Raw genomic sequence first — 16984 nt, forward strand, 5'->3', positions numbered from 1 at the left:
ACATTTTGAACTTAAAAATATTTTTCTCCACTTTAAATGATCTAGACTCCACAACTTTTAGGCAAAAAAACTCCAGAGATTCACCATCCTCAGAAGAAATTTCCACTTGTCAAAGTTTTTTAATTGGCCCTTTATTTTGCAGCTACATTCTCTTGTGTTTCTCCCGTTAAAGAAAAGATTTTAACCTTTACCCTATCAGGCTCTTTTAGAATTTTACAGGGTGCTGCTATTCAACCAAATGGAATACAAGGACTAACAAGCCTATCTTGATCAGACAACCCCCTCTTCCCAGGAATTAGCCTGGTGCGTCTCCTCTGGGCTTCCTCCAGTGCTACTTTATCCTTCCGTAAGGGATCAGAAAGTTCAATTTTCAAATGTCTGACATTAGTCATACAAACCAAAACATCACCTATTCCTTTTACTCCAGAGATGCTGTCCTGCCCGCTGAATTACTCCAGCTTTTTGTGTCTACTGTTTAAACCAGCATCTGCAGTTCCTTCCCACACCCACTGAGTTGATTTCTCCAGGAACAAGGAAGATGATGGTGAAGAAATGAATAAATCACAGCGGTTATGGATATTTTTAATGAACCAAATGTCGCTAAAGTGAATTGTGAAAACTTAGCGTTGAATAGATATGTACTTTTTTATTAAATGTTTATCACCTTTTCGCTCTTACTGAATAGTAAAGTAAAAATGTTTGGTTAGCTATTGTACCTGAAGCACTTTGTGTAATATTGCATCATCTGTAAAAAGTGAAAGGCACTGGCCTATACAAGTCCAGGGGAACTATGTGCATTGTGTGCTGCTGCACTTTACCTTTCTAGTCGATTCCATTTCTTCCACAAACCCTGGCACCGTTTGCTTCCTTTAGTTATTTTTATCATAAAAGGTAAATCAAAAAATGCTTGCTCTATATTAGAAACAGGACACCACAGCACCAATGTGTGAGACGAATCCCACATATGTTGCATTCCCCCACCCCCATCTGACACTAGGCATTAAAGTGAAGGCAATAGACAATAGACAATAGACAATAGGTGCAGGAGTAGGCCATTCAGCCCTTCGAGCCAGCACCGCCATTCAATGCGATCATGGCTGATCACTCTCAATCAGTACCCCGTTCCTGCCTTCTCCCCATACCCCCTCACTCCTGTTCCTAAATGACCCCCATGAATCCTCAAATCATATCTGATTAGCAAGTGTTTTTAAACGGTTTGAACGCAGTGGTGGGTATACTGAATACTTATGACAATACTGAACTTTTGATTTTTAAAACAAAGCTCTTTGTTTCACTCTTGCCACAAATCAAGTGATATGCTTATAATCACATTTTACAAAGTAGTCCTTTTGTTCTGCAGGAAGCTTCACGTCAAGCTGTTGGCACCTGTCCCTCCCAAGATCTTGGACGCCCACAAAACCAACAGAGCAAGAAGCTGCAAAAACTGTCAGGCTTGGCTGTTGATCATCGTTGTCATTTTAATCGGGACTTAGACGGATGTGACTTTAAGCGTGTGGGAAAAGATGAAGATAATGAAGAGGAGAGAGAAACTGGGTGAAGTGTGATGATTGGAGTGAAACCTTAGAACTTGGCACAGCACCAACGACGGGCGATGGTGTAAGATTTCTCCGAGACTTCTGTGATACTGGTTACAGATAAAGCAGCACGGTTTCTTCCTGAAACTACTGTTCGTTTGCACTGAGCCCTCTTTTTAAAGAAACGACTAAATTTTTGTATTTTTTTAAATACGGAAAAGAACGATATGTCTCCAACAGATAGCATGGCAAGTTACTTTAACTATTTCAGGAAAAGAATTGTGCACAACTTTTATGAAACATTGTTAGTTAATATGTTGGAAATAGACGAGCAGTTGAATTTTTGAATAAAAATGTTTCTGATTTCCATTTCTGTGTCTGCATTATTAAATTCTTTCATACCCAAGTAGTTTAAAGGGTCCCAATCCGACATGTCAACTGTCCATTCTCTCCACAGATGCTGCCGGAGCCACTAAGTTACTCCAGCACTTTGTGTTTTTCTCTTTCAAGGCTTGAAAAGGGAAAATGAAGATGTCTAGGGTTACTTTATATAATATTACCAGACGATCAATAAATGAACAACTTAAATGCGTGTTCACTCAGTGCAATTCTTAGATCAGCACCTCACTAGATAGGAGCCCTTGGTCTGGGAGTGGGCACTGAGGTTTAGCCCTGTACCTGACTAATGAGGTTCTATTCCAAGATTTTGACTGCACTATTAAATGGATTTCTGTTGCATAGCGCTGACTCAATGCACCTTCCATGGTGCAACCTCTTTGTGAATCTGCGTATTTGTATTTCTTTTATAAACTATGAAGAAAAGAATGATTATCCGCTCCACCCAATCTGCCCCACAGCACTAATCTGTGCACCACACTTGCAAATTTACCACCTACTTAAGGCCATGTAATCCCATGGGAGTGCCAAAGGTACAATGACAGTTCTATTCTTGGTAGAAGGTAGGGGTTAGGGAAAGAACATGTGTAAAGTCTGGGCATTTGACTGTGCACTCACTGAAGACTCACTGGCTAAGCTTAATGTTATGCACCACCTCCCCCTTGTTTGAGGTGATCGCTGCCCCAGCCTGGCACAGTCATTGATCTCTGTTGAAGGAATCCAGTGCATTGGCAGTACCATACAATCAAACAACTTGTTGCAGAGGTCCTGTATTCGCTGGAAAAGAGCTTAATATTGGATATTGAATTAGATTTTGCTCCCGAAAGCTTCAAATTGTGACTGGGAATTTTTGAATGTAGGGAGCATACTGATGAATTTACCTGGTGCTTTTTGTTCAGTATCAATTTGAGCGGTGCATTTACCTATCGATTAAAGCCCAGAATATTTTACTTTCAAAGGAAAGTGGAGAGCTGCATCTTGTATGGTATATTTACTGTATCTTAATTTCTACAATTGCACTCCAGGAAGTGACCATTTCACTGAGGACTTGGCTCTCAGCTTTTGCTCCACAGAAATGCAAGTGAATCCTTTTCAGAAACATGTTCATCTGCCTTTCAAACATTTACATGAAATTTGATTCCACCTTTTAGATTTACGTTTCCGATCTAAACCCTCCAGGGAAAAGAAAAATCCTAATTTCCCTCCTGGTTGCTTTGCAAGTTGGAACCATAATCTCTTGACTTCTTTGTTAAATGCATTTGCTTTAAAGTGTACCATCTGGATCTGTTGATGATTGAGCAGAGACAATAAATACAGCAATTAACCTTGTGCCCCAGGAATTTCAGAAACCTGGGTAGGGGGTGAAATACCCCCGTATACCTGTCTGTATGTGAGCTGTGTCATTTGCAGGAACCCCGAAGGATGAAGCTTTGCCTTTGTGGCTGGCTGTTCACAGCTTGAGTGCTGACAATTCCCTCCATTCTAACCTATTCCTGCCCTGTGGATACGCCTTTATTTCAACAAATGATGATCAATTTAAAACTTAATCAACTGGAAAGAAGAGTATGAAGAATGATGCAAAAAGCATAGAAGATTGAACAGTGTGGAACTGGCCCTTCGATCCACAATGCTTGTGCCAAACATGTTTCCAAGTTAAACTAATCTCTGCATGTATATCCATCCATTCCCCACATATCCATGTGCCCATCAAAAAGCCTGAAACACCACTATCGTACCTGCTGCAGGCAGCAGTTCCAAGCACCCACCAATCTTCATGTTCATAAGTCATAGGAGCAAAATTAGGCCATTCAGCCCATCAAGTCTGCTCCGCCATTCAATCATGGCTGATCTACCTTTCCCCCTCAACCCCATTCTCCTGTCTGCTCCCCATAACCTTTGACATCCCTACTAATCAAGGATCTATCAATCTCTGCTTTAAAAATACTCAATGACGGCCTCCATGGCAGTTTGTGGCAATGAATTCCACAGTTTCACCACCCTCTGACCAAATAAATTCTTTCCCATCTCCTTTCCAGAAGTTAAAAAAACGTTAATTCTGTGAGTGTGTCCTCTGTTCCTACTCTCCCACTGCTGGAAACATTCTCTCCATATCCACTCCATCACTATTTGGTAAGTTTCAATGAAGTCCCCCCTCATCTTTCTAAACTCCTGCAGGTACAGGTCCAAAATTATTTCTCTACTGTTTATCCTGGACATTTCAATGACTAGTGAAAATGGTTCCTTGAGATTTTACCAACCTACTAATATTCTGCGGTTCTATCCTGCATGGAGGTCAATGTCTTCAAAAGAATGTCTAAAAAGGATTACATTGCCCCACTCTCGTTCTGCTTGGTTGCAATGAGCAGACAGGACTGCATGACCATGCTCCATCAACCTTCATTAATGTAACTGCCTCAAAACTCAAAGCAGATTGAATCTGAATGCTGCCATATAGACTTTATCCAGATTCAGCTGTCCTTCAGTGTAATCGTCGGTTGATTTGTAAGCCTGCGGCTGCCCGCTGTAATATATATATATATATTATCACTGGAAGAATAATCAAGTAAATGCACTTTGAGCAAAATGAAGACAAGCCCATCTGTCAGACAGAATTCTCATCATGTGCAATAAAACCACATGGCAGGAGCCTCCTTTGCCTAAGGCACTGAAGAAAAGGAGGAATTTTGTAGATAATTAGACCAAGTGGACCCGTTGGGCCCAAACCTCTCCTGCATTGGTGCAGCACCATCTCCTCCCCTCTCCACTCCCCCCCCTCCCCTCTCTTCCCTTCCCCCCACTACATCCCTCTCAACCCCCCTTATCCTCCCTCCTCCCCCCCAACCCTCAACCCTCCCTCCACTAGATTTAAACTTTGAAATGTGAATAACTTAAAAAATATAACACCGATTTCAATGAAACTGATCAGCCATGATCATATTGAATGGTGGTGCAGGCTCGAAGGGCCGAATGGCCTACTCCTGCACCTATTTTCTATGTTTCTATGAAACTTCTTCCATTAGCACCAAAGGGACGATGGTGAGTAAGGTGGGCCTAAAATTGTCGCGCCATCGTGTACCGTTTTGGCTGTAGTTCAGGAACAAACAAACGAGAGTTTTAGTACATAGATTCAATGACATTTTTCAAAATCATTCAATACGTATGATTGTTTCGACTTTATTTAAACAAATGCAGCAAAGCCTCACCAAGACAAAATTTATAGTTGGTTACTTTGTTTTGGCAATGTTGACTGAGGGAGAAATGTTAGCACGTTGGAACTTTTTGTGCTCCATTTTGGAAAGAATAAGGGATCATGAATGAATGTCCAGCTGGATCACCACAATTTCTGTACAATGTCCCAGATTCAGATTAGTTTATTGTCATACACACCAGTGTGCAATGAAAGTCCTTGTTTACATGAAGTTCACAGAGTACACAGTATACATGGAAATGATAGATAAATACAACAATAAATGCGACGAATGAAAAGCAGATGAGATATCTTACTTGGTCCAAAGCAAATATTAGTGCCACACTTCAAATAATATTAGCATGGAAACAAAAGCTGAACTTTATAACATTTTAAGAAACAAGGATATCACCATAGTCTGTGAAAATCTTACATTGGCATGATAATGTTGTGGTTATCTTACTGAACTAGTAATTTGGATGTGATTAGGAGACTCAAGTTCAAACCCCACCAGACCAGTATAGAATTTAGTTTAGTACAACTAAATAAATCGGTAATGAAAGTACTAGTATCAATAATGCCGACATTGGAACCTCCCAGACTTAGACCATAAGACAGGAGCAGAATTAGGTCATTTGGCATTGAGTTTGCTCTAACATTTAATCATGGCATCTATTCCTCCCTCTCAACCCGTTTTTCTGCCTTATCCCCATGACCTTTGATGCCCGTACTAATCAAGAACCTATCGATCTCCTTCAGAGAATGATATCTCCAATGTTTGCCTCTTCTCTGGCCACTTATATGATCCCAGACCCTCAGTAATATAATCCTTAGTGCCCGTTGAAAGTGCAATATGAACTGGCCTTGTCAACAAAAATAAAACGCAATAACTAAAAAAAAGAATGAACCGTTCCACAAGCAAAGCCCCACCAAAAGGAGCATCGATAGAAAAAGGACTGGTTTGACATGTTTATAATTTCATAAGACAAACAAGTGGTCAAAACCAGAGAAGGCTTTGAAATGTTGATCTGATCAGCTACTGCTGATAGCCCCAGAGATTAAATGCCTCGTGACAGAGGAAATTAAGATGAACCGGAGCAAGCACATGAGAATTATGAAAGATTGCACTGATATTAACATTGGTAACCATTCATGATTCCAGTGGATATCTCATCCTCATCCACTAATACACTCTAGCTGCACTGGCCACAAACTGCCAACGAATCTTTGATAGACTACTGAACAAAAATCTTCACTAACCTTGAAGATTGGTGGAATTCTCTGCCACAGAAGGTAGTTGAGGCCAGTTCATTGGCTATATTTAAGAGGGAGTTAGATGTGGCCCTTGTGGCTAAAAGGATCAGGGGGTATGGAGAGAAGGCAGGTACGGGATACTGAGTTGGATGATCAGCCATGATCATATTGAATGGCGGTGCAGGCTCGAAGGGCCGAATGGCCTACTCCTGCACCTATTTTCTATGTTTGACAAGCAAGAGCAACAGATGCACAAGGACCATTGGGTTCCCTTTTAAGCCATCCAACATTAAGGCAAGGACATATTTTGTAGTCCTTCATCAAATATGGGCCAGAATTCTGATGTTCCGAACTTCAAGTTCCAAGGCATTCATATCTCCAACAACCTCACCTGGTCTCTTCACAACAATGCGGTGATCAAGAAAGCATTTCAGCGTATTTACTTTCTTAAATATCTGAGAAGATTCAGCATGTCCACAAAGATTCATCCACAATGGACCATGGAGAGTATTATGACAGGAAGCATCGCGGCCTTGTACGGCAACTGTCCTGCTCTTGACTACCTGAACTTGCAAGGAGTGGTGAACACAGCCCAGTCCATCACAGGCTCAGTACGTCCATCCATCCAGTCTACATGGTGCGTTACATCAGGACGGCTGGAAGTAGCGTCAAAGATACCCGCCACCCTGGCCATTCCCATTTCTTTTACTTTCTGGAAAAGATACAGGAGCTTGAAAGCTTGGGTGTTCAAGACTTAAGAACAGCTTCATTCCACACAGTTATCGGATTCTGAACCATTCACCTCCTTCACACTCCCTCCTCCGGAGTTGCTGCAATGTACTCTTACTCTTAACTCTACTACAACCGGTTATTCTGTTATTGCACTTAGGTGATTTTTTGCACCACAATCTTGCCCCATTCTGCTGTTTCAAACAGGTCTGTATTTATTGTCTTATCTATCAATACCATCTATACTGTATACTCTATGAGCTTCCTGCACAAGGAAATTTCATTGCACCCAGGTGCATATGACAATAAACTAATCTCATCTGATCTTATTAGCATGCACTGTGGATGTAGTTTCAACACATGGATTGTAGTGGAATGCTGAGTTACTCCAGCATTTTGTGATACCTTCGGTAGTGGTTTAAGATGTCGGCTTCACTTGATGCAGCCTTTCAAGGAACAAGAAATTAGAATAACTTTGAAATGCAAAGAACTACTAGCAGAAATGCATTTTATATCACTTTCAATTAAATTAAAACAAAGTATGTCAGAGGAATTAATTTCATGATACAAGAAATTCCACTCATTCCTTGTCAACCTTTAAACATTAAAAAAAATTCAATATGATTCATAGTTGAACAAAATAGCACTGACTTACTAACCCTTTCACTAATCGCATTTGTTTCCAGCACCGTAAAAGGAGATTAAGTCGTAGCCTTGAAGTGTTTGTTGCCCTGGTAATGAGAAAGGTAGGTACGTAACAGTTTAAAGAACCAGTTATGAGAAAATCAATCATATATCACAATGAATTGGAACTGAATTACTCTCTAGGTCTGTATAGAATGTGCTCTGATAATGACCAATCTTGTTCTGTGAATGATTAATGTAACCTGGCTTGCCAGTAATTTGTGGTGTCATCCTGTCCTTAATCTGCTGTAATTAACTTTACCCTCTTATTTCATCCCTCAAACCTCTTTTTCTTGTCTTCCCATGTTGCCCCTACATAGAGAATCTATTTTATTAATGCTGCAATTCTGCGATACACATTCGCATGGCCATTGGATATATTTTGGCAACTTTCTTTCTCTTAGGTGCTGCACTTATGATCGGTGATCCAGTGGGAAGAGACTGGGGGCTACAAACTCCTGAATTAATCCCACTTGGGAAAGTGTTAAATCATTGCTGTTGGAGTTGGTGGAGTGGAGTTGGAAACCAACCTACTGTCAGGACAGAAAGTGATGGTCTTTCCAATATTTAGTTGGAGGATTGAAGAGCATAAGAATGAAAAAAGTCCTTCAACACTAGCTGTTTTCCCCTCAAATAGCTACCAAATCTGACCTGACCCAGGCCTCAAAAGGATTTCCCTTACATAAGTTAAGCAAAGATATATATTATCCTTATATGTCATTTCTAAGGTTTGTTCTTGTATCCTTTTGCTCTGGTTTTTGGCTCTTTATCTCAAATGCCTTGATCTCACATCCCAGAGTTACACTTTAGAGGAAGAGGCCATTCTGCCCACCGAGTCCACATCGACTAGCAATCACCCCATACATTAGCACTATCCTTTACACTAGGGAGAATTTACAATTTTACCAAAGTCAATTAACCTACAAACCTGAACGTCTTTGGAATGCGGGAGGAAACCAGAGCACCCGGAGAAAACCCACGCGATCACAGGGAGAACGTACAAACTCCATACAGACAGCACCCGTAGTCAGGATCGAACCCGGATCTCTGGTGCTGTAAGACAGCAACTTACCGCTGCGTAACCATGATATGGATGATATGGATACGAGTTAAATACAACACGGAGACTAATTCAGTGTCAGACAGGGTCCAAGATCTTGGTCTTTGATTCTCTGACCTTTATTATTCAACCCCAATTCCCTTGGTCTAACGAGGTTCAGGTCTCATCACACTGTTTATGATTTAATAACCCGAAGTTTTATTTAAGGGTCCCCAAAGTCTTATAGTAAATCTCCTAAAACCCAATTTGATTTTCTAAGCTTTAACTCTGAATTATGAAGCCACACTCCATTTATCAGTAACCCACTGACTCGCACAGCTATCTGGACTACACTTCTTCCCACCCGGTCCCCTGCAAAAAGTCTATCCCCTACTCCCAATTCTCCCGTCTACACCGCATCTGCGCCCGGGATGAGGTGTTTCACACTAGGGCTTCCGAGATGTCCTCGTTCTTCAGGAAACGGGGCTTCCCCTCCTCCATTATAGAAGAGGCTCTCACTAGGGTCTCTTCTACATCCCGCAGCTCCGCTCTTGCTCCCCCTCCCCCCACTCGCAACAAGGACAGAATCCCCCTCGTTCTCACCTTCCACCCCACCAGCCAGCGGATCCAACATATCATCCACCAACATTTCCGTCACCTACAACGGGACCCCACCACTGGCCATATCTTCCCATCCCCTCCCCTCTCTGCGTTCCGCAGAGACCGTTCCCTCCATAACTCCCTGGTCCACTCGTCCCTTCCTACCCAAACCACCCCAACCCCAGGCACTTTCCCCTGCAACCGCACGAGATGCAACACCTGTCCCTTTACCTCCCCCCTCAACTCCATCCAAGGACCCAAACAGTCTTTCCAGGTGAGATAAAGGTTCACCTGCACCTCCTCCAACCTCATCTATTGCATCCGCTGCTCTAGATGTCAACTTATTTACATCGGCGAAACCAAACGCAGGCTCGGCGATCACTTCGCTGAACACCTGCGCTCGGTCCGCATTAACCAAACTGATCTCCCGGTGGCCGAGCACTTCAACTCCCCCTCCCATTCCCAGTCCTACCTTTCTGTCATGGGCGTCCTCCAGTGCCATAGTGAGGCCCACCGGAAATTGGAGGAACAGCACCTCATATTTCGCCTGGGCAGCTTGCAGCCCAGTGGTATGAACATCGACTTCTCCAACTTTAGATAGTTCCTATGTCCCTCCCTTCCCTTCCTCCTTCCCAGATCTCCCTCTATCTTCCTGTCTCCACCTATATCCTTCCTTTGTCCCGCCCCCCTGACATCAGTCTGAAGAAGGGTCTCGACCCGAAACGTCACCCATTCCTTCTCTCCTGAGATGCTGCCTGACCTGCTGAGTTACTCCAGCATTTTGTGAATAACTCCATTTATCATTGTTTGGTTAAAAATTATAATTAATGCTTTGGTGTCTCACGTTTTGATGAACTGTGTGCTTTGAAGATGCTAATAGCACCTTGGCCACATCTTTCTGCAAGGTATTTGAAAGGCTCTCAATCTTGGCAGAACATCAGTCTTCAGAAACAAGACCAGAAAGCCGGTACTGTGCAGAGTGGGAACTCTGCCAATGGAGTTAGTGTCAATAAAATGCACTTACAAAGTGATTAGGAATACCACAAATAAGCAATGCAAAACCAGGCACTTTGATGTACTTATGCTGGGCTTCAGTTTTAACCTGTAGTGTTGCAAATAGTTTGACTTTATTCTTGGCAGCATTGAGTTTGAGTTTAGTGTATTCCCACGTGTACCGAGGTACAGTGAAAAGCTTGTGTTACGTGCTAACCAGTCAGCGGAAAGACAATACATCACGAGGGACATTCTGAACAGATGAGACTGTGTGTGAAAACATTGCTCCCCCAGGTACCTATTCAATCTTTCCCCTCTCACCTTTTAAACTTATGTCTCCTGGTTCTTGATTCACCCTACTCTGGGTAAAAGACTCTGTGCAACCACCTTGTTCCCCTCGTGATTTTTTTTATACCTCTATAAGATTACCCCTTCCCTTCTGCGCTCCAAGAAATCACCAATTGAATAGGGTTTACCAGTGGTGAAATTGTTATTTTTCAGTATTAATTAAAAGCATTGGTTAGTTGGAATTGCCATTTAAAGGTTTCAAAGGTCTTTTATTGTCACGTGTGCCAATTAAGGTACCGTGATATGCGAATTACCATACAGCCATACCAAAAAAAAGCAACAAGACACACAACTACATAAAAGTTAACATAAACATCCACCACAGCGGATTCCCCACATTCCTCACTGTGATGGAAGGCAATAAAGTCCATCTTCTTCCTCTTTATTATTGGACTAGATCGATATGTTTGTTCAGACATTATTTTTCAACCTCCCCCAGGTCAGCAATCCCAAGTATCATCGTCCAAGAAGAGACTGATGGGCCATTAACTATTGCTCAATATGCAACGCTCTTTCAATGTGAATTCAGTTTTAATCCTTTGCCAGACAGGATCAGTTTTCCCTCAGGATCCCTCAGTTTTCCTGTCAGGATCACTGACAGGTGAGTTGTAAGTGAGGGAATTTCAGACTTGTCAAGCCATTGCACTGGTGATCCACAACAGATGTAAAGTTGGAGGTTACTGCCACATGCACAACTACAGAGACGTGCGGGTACAATGGAAATCATGCTTGCAGCAACATCAGTCACACTAAAACATAAATTACATTAAAAAACTGGAACAAAGAAACAAGTAGCACCAAAATGCACAATTAGAAAACATCTTCATATGTTAATAAGTTACAGGAGCAGAGTTAGGCCGTTCAGCCCATCAAGGCTACTCTGCCATTCACTCATGGTTTAATCTATCTTTCCCTCTCAACACCATTCTCCTGCCTTCTCCAAATAACCCCTGACACCCATACTAAACATCGATGGTCCTTGGTGTTTCATTGTCAAGGTAGGATTAGGGTTGTGCAGGTCAGTTCAAGAACCTAGACACAAAATGCAGGAGTAACTCAGCAGAACAGGCAGCATCTCTGGAGAAAAGGAATGGGTGATGTTTCGGTTGAGACCCTTCTTCAGACCAGTCTGGAGTTACTCCAGCTTTCTGTGTCTATCTTCATACTTTCTATCCTTCAAGGTTTGCGTTTGAGTTCCGTTTATTGTCACGTGTACAATGAAAAGCTTTTCTTGCGTGCTAACCAGTCAATGGAAAGATAATACTTGATTAGTGTTCCACAGCAAGTAAATGTTCCGGACAGACAGACAGTGACATCAAACAGATTCCAGGACATCCATGTTTATGTAAAGAGGTAGGGACCGGGTTGGACAAGTACCTTGATCCAAGGGTACAGGAATGGATTCAACACAATGAGTGGGGAATCACACATCCTGCTGGTCACTGATTAAAACTACAATACCTTGTCTGTCTCATGATTAGGAACAAGGATTGGCTGCATAAGGGTTTACTCTGATGACGTTTAGAAGGAAATCCTCATAATGATTAACCAGAATTAAACTTTGGAGGCACAACAGTGAAAAAAAGCTGAGGATGGCATATTTTCAAGGATGGAGTTGGTGCATCTGATTTGGGGAGAGAATGGAATTGAATAAAAATGCAGCTTGGACACAGGCCCCACCTAGTCCAAACTGACCATTGGTTGCCTGTAGTATACGGAAATAACTGCAGATGCTGGTACAAATCGAAGGTATTTATTCACAAAATGCTGGAGTAACTCAGCGGGTCAGGCAGCATCTCAGGAGAGAAGGAATGGGTGACGTTTCGGGTCGAGACCCTTCTTCAGACTGATGTCAGGGGAGCGGGACAAAGGAAGGATATAGGTGGAGACAGGAAGATAGAGGGAGATCTGGGAAGGAGGAGGGGAAGAGAGGGACAGAGGAACTATCTAAAGTTGGAGAAGTCGATGTTCATACCACTGGGCTGCAAGCTGCCCAGGCGAAATATGAGGTGCTGTTCCTCCAATTTCCGGTGGGCCTCACTATGGCACTGGAGGAGGCCCATGACAGAAAGGTCAGACTGGGAATGGGAGGGGGAGTTGAAGTGCTCGGCCACCGGGAGATCAGATTGGCCAACGCGGACCGAGCGCAGGTGTTCAGCGAAGCGATCGCCGAGCCTGCGCTTGGTTTCGCCGATGTAAATAAGTTGACATCTAGAGCAGCGGATGCAATAGATGAGGTTGGAGGAGGTGCAGGTGAACCTTTGTCTCACCTGGAAACTTTGCCTGTTCACACTAGTTCCATGTTATCCCACTTTCGTATCCACAAATTTACAGAGACCAATTAATCTGCAAACCCGCAAGTGTTTGGGATGCGGTAGGAAACGAGAACACCCGAAGGAAGCCCATGTGGTCACAGGGAGAACGTGCAAACTCCACACAGACGGTACCCGAGGTCAAGATTGAACCGGGTCTCTGGCGCTGTGAGCAGCAGCTCCATTGTGCTGCCTGAAGATGTCTCTACTCCGTAAATAATTTGTGCTCCTGATGATATTGAAAATAGGTCACTGAAATAGAAAGTACTCCGAGACATTATTATAACACAAGCACAATAGTAACATCAAAAGAAAAAAGGGAAAAGTTGCTTGGAGGCTTGTTTGTCAGCTACACACAAGAATGTTGCTGATGCCAACAGTTCCAAGTGTTTTTTTTTCCAATGTTGAAAACATCTGAATGATAGCAAAAAATATAGCTCAAGGCTTGAAAGAAAGAGAAGAGATTATTGGTTGCTTTCTTCAAAGGCCCAAGGACATGTTTCAGCAAGTGGGAGATGGCACAGTTTTACAGCCACTCGCTTTATGGATTGAAGGCTATTCTTTAGAACACAGCACCAACTCAATCTCAGCAGCTTTCAATCATGGAGTGCTGTTAATGCCCAAGGGGCATTGTCCAACAAAAACTTACACTGACCCACATAGGGAGGCTTTAAGGACAGACCATCAAAAGCTTGGTCGTTTTGAGAGCGTGTTTGAGAGGGTTAGGGAGGTGGAGAGGTTTAGCGAGAGAATTCTCAAGCGTAGGGCCATGGCAGCTGAAGACATGGCTGCCAATGGAGGAGTGATTATTAGGAAGGAAAATTGGAGGAACACAGTGATCTTGGAACAAGCAGAACCTCTTAACCTCCTCTCCCACCTGCCCCATCGAGGACCTCTTGCCCCATTTGTGACTCCCACACTCAGAACCAGATTAGAAGCAAGTCAACCTTGAGAGGGAGAGGGGGAGAGGGGGAGGGGGGAGAGGGAGGGGGAGGGGGAGAGGGAGTACAAGGAGAAATGGGGAAGGAGTGAGACCCTGGAAAGATTTGCAAACCAACCAATTAAAAATAAATCACATCTGACACTAACCACAAGGACCAGTAACTTTAGCTGTGTAGGAAAGAACTGCAGATGCTGGTTTACATCGAAGATAAACACAAAACACTTCCTCCAAATTTGAGGAAGGATATTCTTGCTATTGAGGGCGTGCAGCGTAGGTTTACTAGGTTAATTCCCGGAATGGCGGGACTGTCAAATGTTGAAAGACTGGAGCGACTAGGCTTGTATACACTGAAATTTACAAGGATGAGAGGGGATCTTATCGAAATGTATAAGATTATTAAGGGGTTGGACACGTTAGAGGCAGGAAACATGTTCCCAATGTTGGGGGAGTCCAGAACAAGGGGCCACAGTTTAAGAATAAGGGGTAGGCCATTTAGAACTGAGATGAGGAAAAACCTTTTCAGTCAGAGTTGTGAATCTGTGGAATTATCTGCCTCAGAAGGCAGTGGAGGCCAATTCTCTGAATGCATTCAAGAGAGAGCTAGATAGAGCTCTTAAGGATAGCGGAGTCGGGGGGTATGGGGAGAAGGCAGGAACGGGGTACTGATTGAGAATGATCAGCCATGATCACATTGAATGGCGGTGCTGGCTCGAAGGGCCGAATGGCCTCCTCCTGCACCTATTGTCTATTGTCTATTGGAGTAACTCAGCCGGACAGGCAGCATCTCTGGAGAGAAGGAATGGGTGACATTTCGGGTTGAGACTTCGATTTATCGGTATATTTATGTATATATACCTGCAATTAGAAGTAACACTAGCAAGTTTGCGGATGACACAAAGCTGGGTGGCAGTGTGAACTGCGAAGAGGGTGTTAGGAGGTTGCAGGGTGACTTGGACAGGTTGAGTGAGTGGGCCGATGAATGGCAGATGCAGAATAATGTAGATAAATGTGAGGTTATCCACTTTGGCGGCAAAAATAAGGAGGCAGATTATTATCTCAATGTGTCAGATTAGGTAAAGGGGAAATGCAACGAGACCTTGGTGTCCTTGTACACCAGTCAATTAAAGTAAGCGTGCAGGTACAGCAGGCAGTGAAGAAAGCTAATGGCATGTTGGCCTTCATAACGAGAGGATTTGAGTACAGGAGCAAAGAAGTCCTTCTGCAGTTGTACAGGGCCCTGGTGAGACCACATCTGGAGTGTTGTGTGCAGGTTTGCTCTCCTAATTTGAGGAAGGACGTCCTTGTTATTGAGGCAGTGCAGCGTAGGTTCACAAGGTTCATCCCTGGGAATGGAGGGACTGTCACATGAGGAAAGATTGGAAAGACTGGGCTTGTATTCACTGGAGTTTAGAAGGATGATAGGGGATCTTATAGAGATGTATAAAATTATAAAAGGACTAGACAAGCTAGAAGCAGGAAAAATGTTCCCAATGTTGGGCGAGTCCAGGACCAGGGGCCACAGTCCAAGAATAAAGGGGAGGTCATTTAAAAGTGAGGTGAGAAGAAACTTTTTCACCCAGAGAGTTGTGAATTTGTGGAATTCTCTGCCACAGAGGGCAGTGGAGGCCAATTCACTGGATGAATTTAAAAGAGAGTTAGGTAGAGCTCTAGGGGCTAGTGGAATCAAGAGATATGGAGAGAAGGCACGGGTTACTGATTGTAGATGATCAGCCATGATCACAATGAATGGCGGTGCTGGCTTGAAGGGCCGAATGGCCTCCTCCTGCACCTATTTTCTATGTTTCTAGATCCAGACTGAGTCAGGGGAGAGGGAAACTAGAGATATGGAGACTAGAGATATGGAAGGGTACAAAGAGCATGTAGGGTGTGAAAAGCACAGATCAAAGCAGACGATGCTCAAGGAAATGTACAATGGTTCATTGTTGGCTGAGGGGAAGGTGACAATGTGGCACACAAACAGTAAAGTTAATCTGCAGCAGTTTAACATGGGGGTTCTTGGTAAGGATGCACTCTTCCAGAGGGTACTGAAGGATGAAAGAACACAAGAAAATGCAAATGCAGGAAAGTTCTGGAGCAAGGCGACTGATGGGATTGTTTTAGCAGGAGTAGGCAAAGATTTGATGGGCCATAGCAATTTACAATTCTACATGTGCATTAACATACACAGCCCCATGCATATAAACTCATATGCTTAAAATGCAGGTATTTATACATATTAGCATGCAGATCATTTATACAAATACAGACACACCCAAGCACTCACACACAGAAACACCAAAACACAAAGACCACAAAGAGATGAGAATTTCCCACCCAGGGATTTCATCTGCAGAGAGCTAATCAACGTTGATTTTGATTTTGGAGACACAAGAAGTATTGATTTAGATTGATTCATCCCATGCTGTCTGTGAATTCACAGGAGAATGAAAGAAGTTTATAGGAAGAATAATAAATTATTCACAATCAATCACTTGAAGTTGTGCCAACTCTAGGAATCACATCTCACTGGGTAATTAGGCCTCAGCGTTGCTACACAGTTTCAAGGATGTGCGGGAGGCTGAGAGACTGGATTATGGTCTCAATCCTGCCTGAGTGATTAGATAAAAGTCTCCATTGTCAGCTGAAAATGAAGTGATTTTAAGATTGCCTGACCAATGATTCCAAAATCTCATTCTTATTCACACACTTATATGACATTTTGGGAGAGGAGAGCAGGGGTGGATAATCATTTCCATCCCTGACACATATGCTAAAGAGAGAAAAAGCAACAAAATAGTTCATATTGTGTGGAGACAGGCCTTTCAGTTCACCAAGTGTGCACTGACCAACGATCACCCCTACCCTAGTTCTATGTATCCCGGTCTTACATTCTATGCCAGACTTACATCCTATTACATCCAGGGACTGACTGCCGCTGTCTAGGCTTAAGCTCAGGGGTGACCG

At 43.1% G+C, this 16984-nt stretch overlaps 1 protein-coding gene across 1 annotated transcript in view; it reads left to right on the top strand.

Annotated features, from left to right (window-relative positions):
- The window catches only part of LOC144609151 (kelch-like protein 25), a 36097-nt gene extending 34234 nt beyond the window's left edge, over positions 1-1863 (top strand). The window contains exon 4 of the mRNA XM_078427574.1: positions 1361-1863. The gene's annotated coding sequence lies outside the window, so the exon portion shown is untranslated. The remainder of the gene's footprint in view (positions 1-1360) is intronic.
- Positions 1864-16984: the final 15121 nt, after the last annotated feature.

This window comes from Rhinoraja longicauda, chromosome 33 (assembly GCF_053455715.1).
Source record: "Rhinoraja longicauda isolate Sanriku21f chromosome 33, sRhiLon1.1, whole genome shotgun sequence".
NCBI lineage: Eukaryota > Metazoa > Chordata > Chondrichthyes > Rajiformes > Arhynchobatidae > Rhinoraja > Rhinoraja longicauda.